Raw genomic sequence first — 16,425 nt, 5'->3', positions numbered from 1 at the left:
ATGCGAAACTCGAATAAGATTTGGCCAAGGTTAGGTGTGTGTGTGTGTGTGTGTGTGTGTGTGTGTGTGTGTGTGTGTGTGTGTGTGTGTGTGTGTGTGTGTGTGTGTGTGTGTGTGTGAGGTACATCTCCTTAACAACTCGCAGGGGAGGCAGAAAGGTGGTGTGTGTGTGCATGGGTGTGTGCTTGGAAAGAGGTGATGGAGAGGGCACGAGTGTGTGCTAAGTGTGCATTTCTCTTGCACGTGCACAAGCAATATGCTTTGGAGGTCTTCTCTATGTAAGAGCAGCTGTCAGGCCATCAGAGGAATGTCTATAGACAGTGTGTGTTAGCTCTGTGTATAGGATGTGAGCTGATCATACAGACTAATATGAATATTTATGATCCTTCTAACACTCGCACACGCGAAAGGAGGCAAATAAGCCGGGAACAAATGCAACTGAAAAACTGATTTTAACGCTGCATGTAAAACCGAACAGGCAGCCTTCAAGAGCTCACATCCCCAGGAGCTCAACCGGTTCTGATTGTATTGTTTTATCTGGCCACTGCCTCTGGAGATATCCATCTCTCCGTGTCTCGTCCCCCTCTATCTCGGAGTCTGAAGGTGACCTTGCCGGCTTTTCAGTCTCTAGTGATGACACTGGCCCTATCAGCAATACATCATGTAAGCTGTGTATCAGCCAGATGCCGCACTAGCCGAGCAGTGGGTGGTCTGTCAGGCATGCTTGCTTTGTACAATATGCAAATAATCACATGCAAATTAGCTCCCCGCCTGTGTGACGATATATCAGAGTGGATGCAAATGCAGAAGGCTATCAGACGAGTATTGGTGTTAGCAAATGATTTAAAGACGTTACAGCTCATAAAATGGAAAGGCTAGTTGCAGCAACTGTAGTCTGAATGCTGTGTAACACGTGCACATGCAACACACACACACAGAGACACACACACACACACATAGGCAAGAAGCTGTGAGCAGCCTCCCGCTGTGCTGCAACAAGAGATGTATTGTAGACAACACAGCTGCAATAACAAGGCTGGCCCAGTGCTAGAAGGAGCTGTACTGCATGACTCGCAGTCTGGACAGTAACAGCCACCATATTGTAACACGATTAGGGATGAACTTTTGGTGAGAGTCACTGAGCCACAGTTCAGTCTGTTTGAATTGCTTTTAATTCCACGTAGGAATCAAGTTCAAGTCGTAAATAAATTCCAGCTTTGCTGCCTCAATTCAAACATTACACAAGAATAAATCCACTCTGGTATCATTTAGAAAGACCAAAGTCATTTTAAACCCACTGGAAAGGTCAAATTGGTCATGACTCTGATCGGATTATTGGTTTAAATTGTTGTGCTTTCTGCCCCTGATTACTTCACCATTATATATTTTAAATTTTACAGTGCAGAGAAATTGAGGAATGTCCTGTTTTTTGTTTATCTTTAACTATCCAGTGGGTGTTTGGTACTATAGGTAGAATGATCATTTAAAAACCAACACAAACAAAATAACAGTTTCAATTAGATATAGCTGTGAAATGGTTTGAAAACAAATGTGTGAGATTGTATGAATTAAGCAAAGCAAAGACAAAGAAAATATGCAGTGTGTTGCAGAGCATACTTGCTGTGAAGACAACTGCTGATGTCAAATGGAAATACTGTTCACCTTTAGACTGATGTGCAAACATCTGACACATTCTGACAAGAAAGTGCCTGTTGATATTTATAATTAGACAATATGTTTAATCTTTTTCACATGTCTTAAGTTTCTCAAAAATTAGCTTCATTGTTGTGTACAGATACAAATTGGACAGTTTGGCCACAAGCTGAGTCCTACAAGATTAAATGGAGATGGATTAAGTATATACTTTATTTACTCAAGATCAGTCTTGCAGAGCTAGAGGAATATTTTCTCTCCCGACAGCCCAGATGGATCAAAGCCTGTGCCTCTATACTTGCTGCAGCTGTAACAGCAGGAGTTCTGTTAGTGTTCTGGCCAGGGAATAACTAGCCTTCCATTAGCAGCAGAACTGCTAGCATCGTCGTCACTTTCGCCAGATTGCGTACATTTAAAAAATACCGCTACATTTTAGCCTTTCAGACATTTAGGGTCAACATCTGCCTGTCTTTGGTGTTAGAGGGATTTATAACACACGGCGGAGAGCTTTTATTGCACTTAGCGTAACAAGATGTCAACCTGTCTCTCCTCTGCTGTGGACGACAAAAAAGCAAAGTAGAGTCACACAGTGCTAAAATAAAACCATTAACTAGGAAATACAGACAATGAGGGTTTTTTCATGCTGTGGGGCAGCTCTGTTGCTTCTGGTACGGGGGGGGGGGGGACTGAATCCATCAAAGGAATGATGAAATCAGAACAATACCCTGACAATTCAGAGTGAAATTGGTTAGTTTGAGGCAAAGGTGTTGGGTGTTTCAGCAACAACCTGAAGCCCACATGCATCAGCATAAGAGATTTATTATAAAAGGAGAATATGTACAGTTTTACACTGACCAGCAATGAGCCCTGACCTTAATCTCATTGAAAATCTTTGGCAAAGCTGATTAGTCGCAAAACTGATTCCCAGTAACTTAAAATAACTTGCACTCATATCATTGAAAGAGGGTAAACACTACCAGCAGACAAGTGTAAGAAAATTTGAGATACAAGAAACACCTAATTGTAGCCAAAGGTTCTACAACCATATAACTAGAGGAGGTAATAAAAGCATCTGGGGCACATTTTGTGTTCGAATCATTTCACAAGCTTTGCTTTTTTGTTCTTTTCTTCAATAACCTTGAACAGTTTGTTGAAAATATTCTGGTAAAAAAAAAAATGGTTAATTTGCATTTATTTCTGAAGGTGTTCTAATTTGTGCTGAAAAATCAAATCTCATTTTCAGATTTTATTCATAACACAATAATGGCAATATATAAAGAGAACATTCAGCTGACAAAATGTGGGATCAGTGGCTGACTACTTCACAAGGATGACAGAAAATATCACATCCTGATTTTTTTACAAACCTATTTTAAGTCCTGCAAATGAAAAGTGCAGCCGCTTGCAACATCTTCACTGCTGGCATCCCCCAGTGTAACGGGATAAAATACAAATGGCTGAGATAACAACTGTTCACTTAAGAGAAACATTGGAGTCATGATGAGAATGGTGTGTCAAACACATTGGTTCTAGTTTGCACATACACAGTGCCCACTGAGCGAGAGCGCGAGACAAAGAGCTTCAACAACAAACCGATGTGTCTACTCTCTGCAACCCAGGCACATCAAAGCTTTCTCCGCCCATTCATCCGCGTGTGCGCCTGTATATCAAACACCATATTTTGAACATGCACACACACACACACAGGCTCAGTCTGCATTTGCTTTGTGCAGCAGCGTCCAGGTCTGAGTAGGGAAGGCGAAGGATTTTGATGTAGACGGGGGAATTATTCGCCTCGGCTCACTCTGTCAGGGAGAAGAGGGGGATGACTGTTAACCCGCAGTGAGTGAGTGAGAGAAGCAGAGGAAGAAAAAAAAAAGAGAAAACGAACAAAAAGACAGAGGTCGGTGCCTTGTCTCAGACTGTTCTCTCTTCTCAGTAAGTAACCTATCGTCCAACTTTCACCCCTCACTTGCCCCTGCCAACATCATTGACAGGCGACACATGCACACCAATCTCTGCCTTTAAAAATGGCTAGAAGGTGCATTTGATAAGAGGCTGGGTCAATGTAATTAGTTGTAACATTTTCAGGGGCTAAGATGCTGTGAACAGGAACAGAAGAGGAATGGAAACACAAACACATTTACAAAAAAACCCACAGAGAGGAAAACCAAAGAATCCAATGAACCCGCCCCCCCACACACTCAGACACATGCAGGAGATCTGTGCATCCCAGTGTGACCATATGGTTTGCCGGGGACTTCCTACCCACCGCAGAGGAAGTGTCCGTTTACAGTGTAAGTTCACTTGTCCGTCATCACATCCTGTCTCCCAGCTCTGAACTGCCATGTGAAGCCCGCTCGGCGCAGCCCAGTCACGGCTTTGATGTTAAATCAAGCAGAAGGGAGACACAGTTCACCATACCATGCAATCAGCATCAGCGTGAGATGTGGGAGGGAGCACGCAACCCCAATCCACTAAAGCACAGGCAGCATAAAGAGAGCTTTATATGTTCTATAGCTTGTGAACCTCATCCGCTTTAGACCTGTGTTGTCGGCAGATTGTCGTGTTTTTTCCCCTCCATTGTTGTGATGTGATTGACATCCACCTGTCCTTAGGTGGAGGTTGATTAGGTGTTCGTAGAGCTGGCTCTTTGTAACTGAGTGGATGCTTGCAATAGATTCTGTGTGTGTACACTGATATGATAGGCTGATGATGGGATGATCCGGCAGACATTGACTAACAGTCTGTGGAATACAACAGGGTGGGGTTATTGATGACTCTCTTAAACAGTGGATATCATTGCCATGACAGCCCATACATTATCGCCATGAAGCCACACCCCGTCAGCGGCCCGTGGCCAATGGGCAGGCAGCTGCCGAGCAAACAGTCCCCAGCAGCGTTGGAATGGTTGAAGGAGAGAGGAGAATGCTAAATGTGCCTCTTCATCTGGTGATTGACACAAAGCCTCTTGTTTACCGGCGCCACTGAGATTTGCATCTTTTTACCGTTGCCCCTCCTGCTCTTCTCCTCTCTTATTTCTGTTCTTCTCTTCTGCTTCACTCCCACAATCCTCCCTGTTTGTTGAGGCGCTGCATGAAGTGGGTATTACCCCACCCTGCTGCTATGATATTGATCAGCCTCCTCTCTCCCTCTCTTCCTTTCTCTCTCCTCTCTTCATAGCCCACTGCATTGATTCCACTCTCCCTCTAAGCCCGCCAGCTAGGAGTGATTACACAAGCTGCTCACACACAGTGATTCAAGCACGCACACACGCACACACACTAGGTAGGGATGTGGAGCTTTGCTTTACTTTAAAGGCTATAAAGCTCAGTGGCTGCTGCACCAGCCCAGAGGAAACACTGCTTCTTTTCATTTAAGCCAACCAATGACTGCAAGCTTAGCATGACATATTACCACAATAAACATTATTGTTTTAACGTGTTAGCATAGCATATCAGCAGGCTGGCATAGAGCTTGCGGTGCTCTGATGGTTTTTGTCAGTGTGGTGCTAAAGATGGCGGTGGTGGGGCTTGACAGGTGGACTCCAGACACCTTGTGATTCTGTGCAGAACCTTCACAGGGCTAATGCGCACTCCTTATATGGGCCTGCAGTGCTGTGTTCACCATCTAAAGACTTGCAGCTAGCCTCATGGAGCAGAGGCTGTTAAATGAAACAGCAGAGAGTGGGTGTGCTACACAGACAAAAGGCTGTATCAAGAGCCAAAATCAGCTGTGTGCATTTGTTGGACTTTTTATAGTTTGGAATAGAAAAGCTCACCTAGTTGTGTATAAGCTGCACCACCTTGTACAAACTGTGAAAGCAGCAGAAGCTGTTGCTCATCAGCAAACACTTGCACAATAATTAGTTAAACACCAGCCCTTTCCATGTTACAAGATATTATCTCTGCTAACAAAAGCCGCTGGGGTGTGAGAGCTTTTGGATCGGGAGTCCTAGCTCACAAGCTAAGAAGAGCAGTGTGGGCCAACGCCACAAGAACGACCACTTATCTCTGTGTAACGTCTTTCCGGCAGCAGCAGAGATCTAGCACAGGCCTACAGTGACAGGCTGCAGATCCCACATAATATACACACCCTCACTGCCATTTGGCATTTAAATGACATTTTGGCGTAGCAGCAAACAGTTTGCACCTAATTATGGAGCGTTGCTGGTGTATCAGGAGTTACGCAGTGAGTCTCACAACACATGAGCACTGCTGTTAAAACTACTCTCCTAACCAGCACCTCTGCCTTTTGATTACATATTCACATGGACTGAATGGACATTTTGGGAATAGAACTCTTTAACAGGGTCCAAACAAAGACAAGAGAGGAGAGCAAGGGCAGTGTGAGTGTAATCAATTGTAGTAATCAATATTCTCCCTCTGTTGCCATCACTGTTTGAATTCAGCAACATAACCTCTCACACTGGCACAAAATCTAAGTTGTGAATTGATAGAAAATGTGGCTTAAATTAACTTACATAAAGCTCCCAATTAGCAGCTTCTAAACAGCTAAAGCAACATCTGACAAATAAATAAGATCATGTCTCATTATCACTCAGAACAGGCCCATATAAAAAACCCTCTGTTGACCCAGCGAGGCGCCTTTAGAGATGATGTTCTGGGCCAAAAAGTACTCAAAGAGACATTCAGCCATCTGTTAACAGCCAGCTCCATCAGTCCCCTACAGGTGCTGTCACACGTGTACAGCTTGGAGAGTGTAAGCACAAGTTCCACTGTGGTGCACACACTATGAAGAAATGAGGTGTGTGTTTTGTGCGAGTGTGTATCTTGGCTCCGCAGGGAGGCGAGGACGAGGGGTCACTGTCTATACACGGAGCACCCCTGGACAGACAGGGGTCTCAATCACCTCCAACACCCCTCCGCATCCTCCACTTGCTGATGGAGAGAGCCATTCGCACTCATCCGCCAACTCCATTACCCACTCCGACAGGGCTGCACATTAAATCATTCCATTTCACCTGGAAAGGGGGTGAAGGTAGGAGACAGAGGGGGGGTGGGTCTTCTTTTTTATTTTTTATAACGCTTTGCTCTTTTGCTGGTGTGTGAACTGATTCGTAAGTGTTCACGTGCTGGGGCACCATCATTAATGGGCCCAAATCAGCCCCTTATCCCACAGCGCCTTGAGGCACAAGATTCATCACGACGACCAGACAGCAGAGGAGAGAGTAAGAAAGGAGAAGCCGAATAGAAATAATGTGGGATAAGGCAAGGAACACCATTGGATATGAAAAGTGCAAATGACAAGTGCCTATAAAGAGTTATTCACCCTCAAACGGGAGGGCATTGTGATGATCTATAAATGGGCTGTTAAGCTCAATAGCCCAAGGTTAGCTTGTCGGAATGCTGCAGTGTAAGTCTATGCAGCCGCCTGTATTAGTCCTTTCATAAACACACAGCCGGTCCCATCTGGATAAAAAAGTATTTAAAATGCTCTGGTTATTTCAATTAGCTCTAAAGCAAGTAAGAGAAGGAATTAAACAGCGTGTCAGAGAAAGGTCCCACCACAGATGGCCACGCACAGCAGCCGCGTGCTTTTACAACTGTACAGGGGCAGAGGAGAAAGCACCGGACAAAAGACATGGGGATTTGACAACTGTATAAAAAGAGACTTAGGGGAGGTCTATATTTTCTTAATCATTTCATTAAGATAGTGCTTAGGCTAATTTAACAGTAGGCTTAATAAGGCAGTCTTTCCTCTCTCTGCTCTGTACACAAGTGTTAACTGTCTCCTGGAACAAAGGCGGCTCTGTTCACAAACACAACACTGCCAAACTGTTAAGTACATTCCTATAAAGAGAAGAACAAAGAGCGTTTGAGCGTGGCGGGTGCAGAAATGAATACAGCTACTGAGGGGAGAGCACAGCTCGGCCCTTTGATGCCAGGAAATGTCTCTGCCATTGTGGATAGTGTTTATACTTCTTCATAGCACACGGTTTAAGATCGAGGCAGGAACAAAATCAACTGGTTGTAGCATGAAATCTCAGTGGAGAAAAGGTTTGGGAGAGAGTGGCGAGTGCAGCAAAATAGCAAGAGGGGATGGGAGAGAATTTTGGAGGTTTGGACTAGATGTGTTTTTGGTAAGCACAACAAAAGGGTTCAGGGACACACAATGTGGAATAATAAAGTGTGCAATGTGTTGTGTGTCAATGCCCGTCAAAAGAAAGAAGCACAAACACCTATGTGCAGAATAAATGAAGTCTGTGTGCACAAGTGTAGTGAAGCGTCTCCAAGCCCTTGCAGCTGTGGTTCCCTCAGTCCATGTGATCCATTGGCGGTGACAGACAGGCAAACACAATTTAGACTCGCCCATCAAAGCACATGCAACACCAGTCACAGCCAGTGCGGGCGGAAATGTGACGCACCGAATGGAAAACACACAATCATCCTTCTGTGTCCTGTTTGAATTTGTCATTAACTTAAAACCCAGAGAAACCAGATTGTCCTGCCCTGCTACTCTTTTCCCATGTATCTTATGTTTGCATACACTACCAAACACAATCAACTTTCTGTGCTATAGAGAATGTGACTGTGGATACTGGTGCATATTATGCTTCAGAGGATTTTACTAAATCTACTAAAACCCCTCATTTTAATGCGGAGGTTTGAGTTGAGCGCCCTTCAAGGTTTTTATTGGTTTGTTATGGAGGAGATCCAGAGTGTGAATCATGATGACATGATTGGGTTCTTGATTTTTGGGAGTTTTTAGGTATTAAAAGAGGGTTTTCTTGCTCACACACACTGACGGAGTCCAGACAGTTATTGCAGGGAAATGGCATATGAAAGATCTTAAATAGTGATATTCCCCTTTTTGTGATCAAAGCGCGAGCATGTGTGAGCCAGTTGTGTTGCATTACATCAACAAGTATTCCGAGATGGAGGCTAGATAAAGTTAGCAATGACTCGCGCTGTAACACATGTACAGAATGTCAGAGGGTATGTATGAGATTGCTGCAGGGGGAGCTGCTTGAGATGGCAGCCTGCTGTGATGTTGCTGTTGTTTTAAGGGCTGAACGAGGCAGGTTCAGAGTTACAAAATGCAGACATTCCAAAGACCTCACAGCAATCCCTGAAATGTGCTCCCCTCGCGACTTCTTTCTCTCCCTGTCCCTGACCGATGCCTTTGCCCTTCTTACCTCTCTCCTTCCCCCTTTTCTCCCTTGACCAGCGAGCGTTAATTTGCACCATGTGTTCTTCAATGGACAAAGAGAGAAAAAGAATGGGAAAAAGTAGGGCCCTACCGAAAGCGTGTGAACCCGATACCACTGTAAATCTGCACTTGCACAGCGTTACCCTCTCCCCCTCCTCCCCCCCACCTCTCCTGTTCTCTCTCATTCTTTTTTTATTGGCATGTCACACATTGGACAAGCTGGAAATTACACTGAGCTGAGAACCAGTGGTGAAGCACGCCAGATACCCACTTAAGCTCGGGGAGAGCGCGCAGGGAGGGGGGTTGGGGGATATAGGGGGGGGGGCCGGATGGGAGGAGTGGAAATGTAAAGTGGGCGAGGACGCGGAGGTGGGGTAAAATTAGCCGTCCATTTTCATAACAGAGGCCAATCCAATTAAAGCTTGACCAATCCACGCATAAGTGTTTAGTGTCTGGTTACTACAGTCAGCACTGGGTGGCCGAGCAAAGCCAAGAGATTCTCCTCTGAAAATAATACTCCCTGGAGAGATGTTACCAGACATGTGTAAATTGGAGGGAAAGAAAAACACATTTCTAGGTAATCTACTGTGGAAAACATCTAACCCCAAAGGACAAGAGACACTATTAATATAACCGTGCTTCAAAGGACCCATCTCCCTCTTATTTAGCGTGCTGCCCCCTATGACGGCGTTGATTGTTTTCAACAGGACCTGGTCAGGTAATTAAACAGACCCCGTTATTATTGCCATATATATTGACTAGCTTTGGATGCCTGTACGTTTTGACAACATCAAATCTACCCGTCTTTCTTGCCATTTTTGCCTTATTTGTTTTACCGCCTGCTCATCAAAGTCAGCGGCAGGGAAGATAACACTGTCTGTTTGCTCTTCTGCTTTTAAGATAAAGGTAGTGCTCCATGGCAGAGCGCAGTGAATTTGTTTCAGATGTTGGTGAAGACATCAGAGGAGACATTTCCACTTGTGATGTGCCAGGGGAAAAAAAAGAAAAGTGTCTGAGGCACCGCTGAATATTTCAACAACTCAGCAACAAGGAGCAGAATTAGCACTTTGGATATATATGCAAGGCCCGAATGTCATCTGTCACTGGAAAATGACATGACAAATTTTCATGCAGCTGTGTGCTAGAGATTTAGCCAAGACGGTGAAAGTAAACTCGATTAATGAAACTCCAAGGGGGAAGAGTGGGCAAAGGGGCCTCTCTGCTGAATAATTTAGCAGTGGTGCGTCAAAGAGGAGGCTATTGATTGAGCTTTTAAAGAGCCTTATGAAAATGCTATGGGCGCTTGCCTGGCCCTTTAGCCTGACCAACCCCCACTGTCCAGGGGCTGCACCGACTCCATCTAAAAACACATACAAACCCCATTTTGATTTCAGTCCGTCTCTGCCTCCCTCCCTGTCTGTCTTCTATACGGGAGAAAGATAATCCTATTGGCTGAACAACTAGTTTCCATAGCAGCATTTAGCTAATGCACAGGGAGGGCAGTGAGGGTGAGAGAATAAAGTGTTATCTGTCCAAAAAGATGAAAAGGGGGGAATGTGAGAGGAGAAGCGGGGCGCCAAGGAGAGGTTTGGCTTGGTTTTATACCCACAAGGAGAGCTGAATACAGCCTCCTCCACTCACTGCCTGAACTGTGTTGTTATCTCAACCTTGCCATTTGTATTGCTTTATTTATTCATCGCAGCGCTCATGTGGACAATCAATCTCACCTGCCTCCCCGAAGAGAGACAGAGTTCTGTCTAAGAGATGCGTGCCTGTCTCCATCTGATTTGAGAAACGCGGCAAGCTTGCAAACTCACCAGAGTCGGACAAGCATTTGTCAGTCTTGCAGATTAAGAACATGCTTGCATAGAAACAGCAGCTGCTGCAGCTAGTGACCCTACACCTCGGCTTAATGACCTAATGTTATTACAAAGAGCAGCATTGATGGCTTCACCTCAATGAAATTTCAAGTGTGTAGAGACAGAGAAGGGAGGGAATGGGAGGGACAGGGAAGGCAGGATTGGTGGGGTGAATGCCTCACGGAGGAGCATTAATCAAAACGGTTATAATAGGGAAAGTCACCTGATACTGCCAAGGCAGCAGTAAAAAATCCTTTGCTCACAGGGTTTAGTCACAGCCAACTGTGAGGGAGAGAAGAGGAGGGGGCTATTTGTCAAATAAAGGCAGGTAATCTGAGCAGAATTAATTTGTTCAAATCAAAAAATGTGTTTCCCTTCATGCGTTAACCTGCTCCAGCCCACCACAGCTAAGAGGTATATTGTCAGCAACCATTTCTGGTCCGTTTTCCTTTTGAATGTAAGTGACAATGAATGGCCATTCAGTGTTTAGTAGCTGTTGTGCTGTGGTTCTATTGCTTTAAGGCTGCGACTCAATGGGGAACATTACAAGCAGAATGCTTCAATCAAACAGCTTGCAGCCGGCTCGGCTGGCCAGCCGTGTCTATAGACGCCTAGATGCCCTTGTCAAAGCTGCTTCCTCACAGAGAGCTCAGAGACAAGCAGACACTTAAGACAGCCCCACACAAAATGGTGAAAGGCTGCACCTCCACATGTTCATGCCTGTGAAATGTACCAGCTCGCTTACAGCAGCTGAGTGAACCCTGGTATGAAAGGAAGAGCTGAGCAGCATGCATGCACGCATGCACACATGCACAGGCTCACGCGCACACACACACACGGACAAAATTGCCCCTAATGACTGTAGCGCCCCTCTCTCAGGAGATGGCAGCGGCTGCTGCTCCACTCGATAAATATTAACAAGAAGTGCGACTGATGGCAGTGCTCACTGATCCATAATTGCATTTCAAAATGTTGGAAGGGGGCAGGGAGGAGGGTGGTCGGTCGCACAGTGAGTAACAGGGAGATAAAAAGAGGGAACTCAGTCTTCTAGGCAGTGACAACAGACAAGTGATGCCTGTCTAGTCAACCTCTTACAGCCATCTCAATATCAGCACAACACAGACGAGAGACTTTCTGGTGAAAGAAACGCACAGGTTGTTCATTACAGTCTGGCTTGACTCACAGCTGCACGCCTCACAGCCACTTTGACAGAGCAGCTTTACATAAAAGGGAGAAATCTGGGGAGGGATCAGATGAGGAAGAGCGAACCCTGCTATCTGATGCCAAATTGTACATTAAGTGATATTTTTGCATAGACTTGAATATGGGCAGCCAAGCTAACTGCAAACTGATTCTCATTGTTACGCTAATTATCAACACTTTGGATTCCATTAGCACTATACTCAAGATCCACAGAAAACCCTAGTAACTAAGTATGCATATTTATGCACATATATTTGCATCTTTATCAAACATTTTTAATTATGGGCTTTAAAAAGGTGACATTTTCCAGGGCTGTAAGATAAGCACAAGCGAAAACCATCAGGAAACAGTTGCTTAAGAAACAATTAACATTTATTGTGTGTGTGTGTAGTGGAGGTGTACACACATTGTTTACATGACAACTAGGAAAGCTATGCTGTCATATCTGTCCAACACAAGCAAACAGTTGTACCTGACAGTGCATGTCACCCGACTACACAGAGAGTTGAGGACATTTATGAATAAAAAATAATTGAAAATTAACATGACACATTCATGCTTTGTAGTTAAAGCAATTCATCTGGTTTAAAAATACTGGTATTTTGTGTATCATTAAAATATAAAATCTAATTAATTCTCTGTTTTCTGTCCTAGAAACGAAAATGAAGGAAATTATGAATTGCCTTTTCATCATTCTTGTTCAAGCCATCTGGTAACTAAATGTTTTGGCTTTCTAATAATTGTAAGGAGTTTTATAATGAGACTAGCATTTCATATATTTTAACTCAAATGATTTCTAAGTGTAGCTAAGTAAACATGTCTCGTCAACATCTGGGCATTGCGAATGCTATTAATTCAGTTGTCAGGAAAATACAATATTCTATAAATTTTAAGGAAACAAAAAAATATTTACAGATAAATATAGAGCTGTCAAAAAGGCGTTGAAAGATAATTCAATATTGCTGCTTTTCTTGACAGCTCCTGGTTAAGAGAGGGCAAACTCCCAGCTGGCTGGAATACACCAGAAATATGAACGACCAGGTTCTGATGTTTTTGTTTCCAAGCATCAGTTAAATCAATTCTGTGTTCGTTACTGATTACGCATGCGGCGATCATGCAAAGCCAAATGAACAAATCTTGCATGCAAAAAGCAAAGTCACGTACTAATCAATAAGAGTCGAGGTTTCATAAACACAACATTTTCCTTTACAGGCGCACCTATTGTTTCAACATGTCATTAATTAGATTGACACGCATCAATTACGTCTAATCACAAACATACACACGCTCATTGTGCATGCGTGTGTCATCTGACGGCGTTGGAAGCCTGAACAAACACTCCATCGCAGACTGTTTTCACTGGATGCACAGCGTATCACAGACTTGCTTGCACACATCTCACAATGCAAACAGAGTAGGTTCAACCTTGAGAGGGCCATTACATTATACTGTGTTATTAAACTGATGCCAAGATGAGGGGTGCTAAATGAAAACCAGTGAGCACAGTTCACACAATATACTGGTTACATGACAAAGAAAATCCCCTCGTTCTTTTAAGCTCATCAGGTCTGCAACATATGAGCTGGACTCCTGGCAAGATAATTGCATTGTACACGGCATCTAATTAAATGTCCATAAGCAGGGAAATCCAGGACTAGGGGTGTGTGTGTGTGTGTGTGTGTGTGTGTAAGATTAACAGAAAGAGTGTGGGTGTGTCATACTGGGCTCCACAATCCCTCGTTCCCGGAGGGAGAAACACTGCAATCACTCCATTAGCGAAAGAGGGAGGGAGACAAAAAGCAAGGGAGGGATGTGGGGAAGGAAGGGATGGAGGAAGAAACACAGCTGACTTGGCCAATAACAGCAAATGAGGTTAGATACAAGCATAGAGGGAGGTTGTGGTGGTGGTAAGAGGAGGGGGGGCAATGAGCGTCGAGGACATGGACACAATGATCAGAACACGGGATGGGAGGAGGGAGGTGGGTGAATGACAGCAGATAAAGAGGAGTGGGGATGAGGGAGGAGTGAAGTGTGGAAACAGACAGATGAGGGAGGGAGGAGGAGAGAAATGGAGACGGAGGAGAAAATCACGGTGAGAAGAGCAGAATGGATCGGTGAAGTCAGGGTCAATGGGAAGATATGACTGCAGGTTGTTCAGTGGCTTATTGTCTTAGGTTGTCCTCACACCAGCAGGGAACACGGAGAGGTGTGTGTGAGCATATGATGTTAATATGAATACAGTAGGTCTACAAAATGGATGATCAGAATATAAGTTACATGGCCAGCACCTATAGGGCAAACACACAAACACACACGTCTACGACACGATCACTGCAATACTCTCATCAAATATAGATTGTAAACACATTACAAGGTCGTGGCACTGGGTGTAAACTGAGACGAGCCCTTGTGGGAAAACAAGGCTCTTAACTGACCTAACTAATCACATAAGAGGGAATAGCAGACAGGTTTACTTTAGAATACACCTAAATGCATGTCTACCTATATAATATATACAATTTATTGTTAATTTCACTGAAAGTGGTATTTGATGTTAAGCGATATTTTCTTGTTGTGACATTTAAAAAAAAAAAATCATTTGTTCTTTTCTAATAATCTCAACATGGCCATGTAAGAGAAGTACTGATTTAATAAAGCATTTAGGCGTCTTTATTTCACCTCTGATTTGCTAACAACTAAAATGGCCTCCTACTGGTCACCCCTGTATCTGGGCAGACATTTTAGGAGGAAGGCGGGAGACTGAAATCTGTGCTGGATCAATAAGTCACAGAGGTTACAGTGGGCCCCACAGCTGCAACTGTTGAGGAAACAAACTAAGGAAAACGATTTTCTCCCAAGTGTAGAATTACCCCAATAATACTGCAAAATTGATTTCATTTGCATGTGCTATTACACATGCTAAATAATCACACAAACAAACAATCAGCAGAGAAGAAACACACAGTGAGGCACAGGCGTACAGAGGCAGAGCGGCCGGCTTCAACCCTTCTTCTTCCCACCGCACGGAAGATTGATGGCTGCATTCAGGATTTCTACACACCACTAATTGGATTCACAGGTCATTAGATAAAGTACAGAGTGAGACTGTTACAGTCTAAAGATTGAGGGAGGAGAGCGAGACAGGGGAAAGGAGAAGGGTGTGAGAGGGGCAATATTGATATGGTGGTTTGGTTTAGGACCAATGAAATTTCCTCCCCCTCTGCTGTTTGCAAAGCCCTGTTCCCCTGCACAGGGAGGAGGAGGGGGGGGATCGATAATTTGTGCAGGGGAAGAAAAAGCGGGGGTTGGGCACAGACGCAGGGAGAGATGAGAGGATAGGAAATAAAGAGAATGACTTGATGTCTAATGCGTTGTTCACTAACATGGACTTCAAGTTGCCTGCTGCCTGTCCTTTACGATACAGTGCGGCACAAGAGGCAAATGCGATTACTCCAAACCACTGTGTTCAACAAAAGAGCAGAATGAGTGGATGAATATTGTCTTTCTCCCAGTGGCACTAGTTTGTGTCCCAGTTTTGAGTGCAGGGTGACAGAGTAGATTTGAGGCTGGCCGACTAGATGGAAGTTTACATCAACATGTGCTATTACAACCTAATACAGCTATCATTCTGAGAGAGGAGTCTGCCCTTCTCCAGGAAATAGAGATTACAGTGCCAATCTTTTGTGATTTGTAGCCTGGCGACAAAGTGGGCTCATTGAAAAACAGCGTACTTGTTTGGAGAGCCAGCGGGACTTGTTGTTTTAACATAGGACGACAAGGGTACAGCCTGCTCAAACACATACAGGCATGCAGATGGCTGTTCATTAATTACAGATGGATGGGGGGAGGGAGTCACAGAGAGCGAGAGACGGAGAGAGAGAAAGAGAAAAAGAGAGATAGAGGTCAGCTAATGGAGCCAGAATTCTCCCTCTCCCTCCCAGGACAATTACCTCGGCCTGCTCCAGACCTCTTCTGGCGCTCTTAATCAAGGTGCAGGTGTGTGGGTTTGTGTGCGAGCGTGTGTGTGTGCGCATGTGTGAGCTCTTGGGGGGGGGTTCCTGCCGGCCTCAGCACTCTCCAATCGCAATCCGATTAAAGCCCGGCTGCTGTGGGGCTGGCTTGTCCTCCCCTCTGCAGGCCTCACCTTAAAAACCTTTCTTCACACACTCTAAAGTATTCACACATGATCAATATCTTGATCTCACACGTCTACACACAGACATGTACATACACACGATATTCCACCGTTTCAAAAACGTGCTGTGTGGCCTCTGAGCTGACCTCCCATCATCACCCTGGCTGTCGGCAGGCATTACCGGGGCCCCCTGGGGCCTGGCCGCCCCTTACCGAGCCCTCTGCACTATATGCTTAGACAACCAATCTGTTAAAAGACAACCAATGTTCCTTTCAGAAAGCTTAGATGCTTCCTTGTTCAGCACCATAGACCCATCTATTATACTCCAGTAGGCTTGATCCATTAGAGGGTAGTTCTGTGAGCTGCACCTAAATGTGTTCAACTCACAGATAACTCACATAC

At 44.6% G+C, this 16,425-nt stretch overlaps 1 protein-coding gene across 1 annotated transcript in view; it reads right to left on the bottom strand.

The window, feature by feature from the left end:
* Positions 1-16,425, bottom strand: part of rerea (arginine-glutamic acid dipeptide (RE) repeats a) — a 123,907-nt gene that overhangs the window by 46,620 nt on the left and 60,862 nt on the right. The gene's annotated exons all lie outside the window — the stretch shown is intronic.

Source organism: Limanda limanda, chromosome 7 (assembly GCF_963576545.1).
Source record: "Limanda limanda chromosome 7, fLimLim1.1, whole genome shotgun sequence".
Taxonomy (NCBI): domain Eukaryota; kingdom Metazoa; phylum Chordata; class Actinopteri; order Pleuronectiformes; family Pleuronectidae; genus Limanda; species Limanda limanda.
The sequence above is the reverse complement of the archived record's forward strand: the minus strand, read 5'-3'. Positions and strand labels throughout refer to the sequence as shown.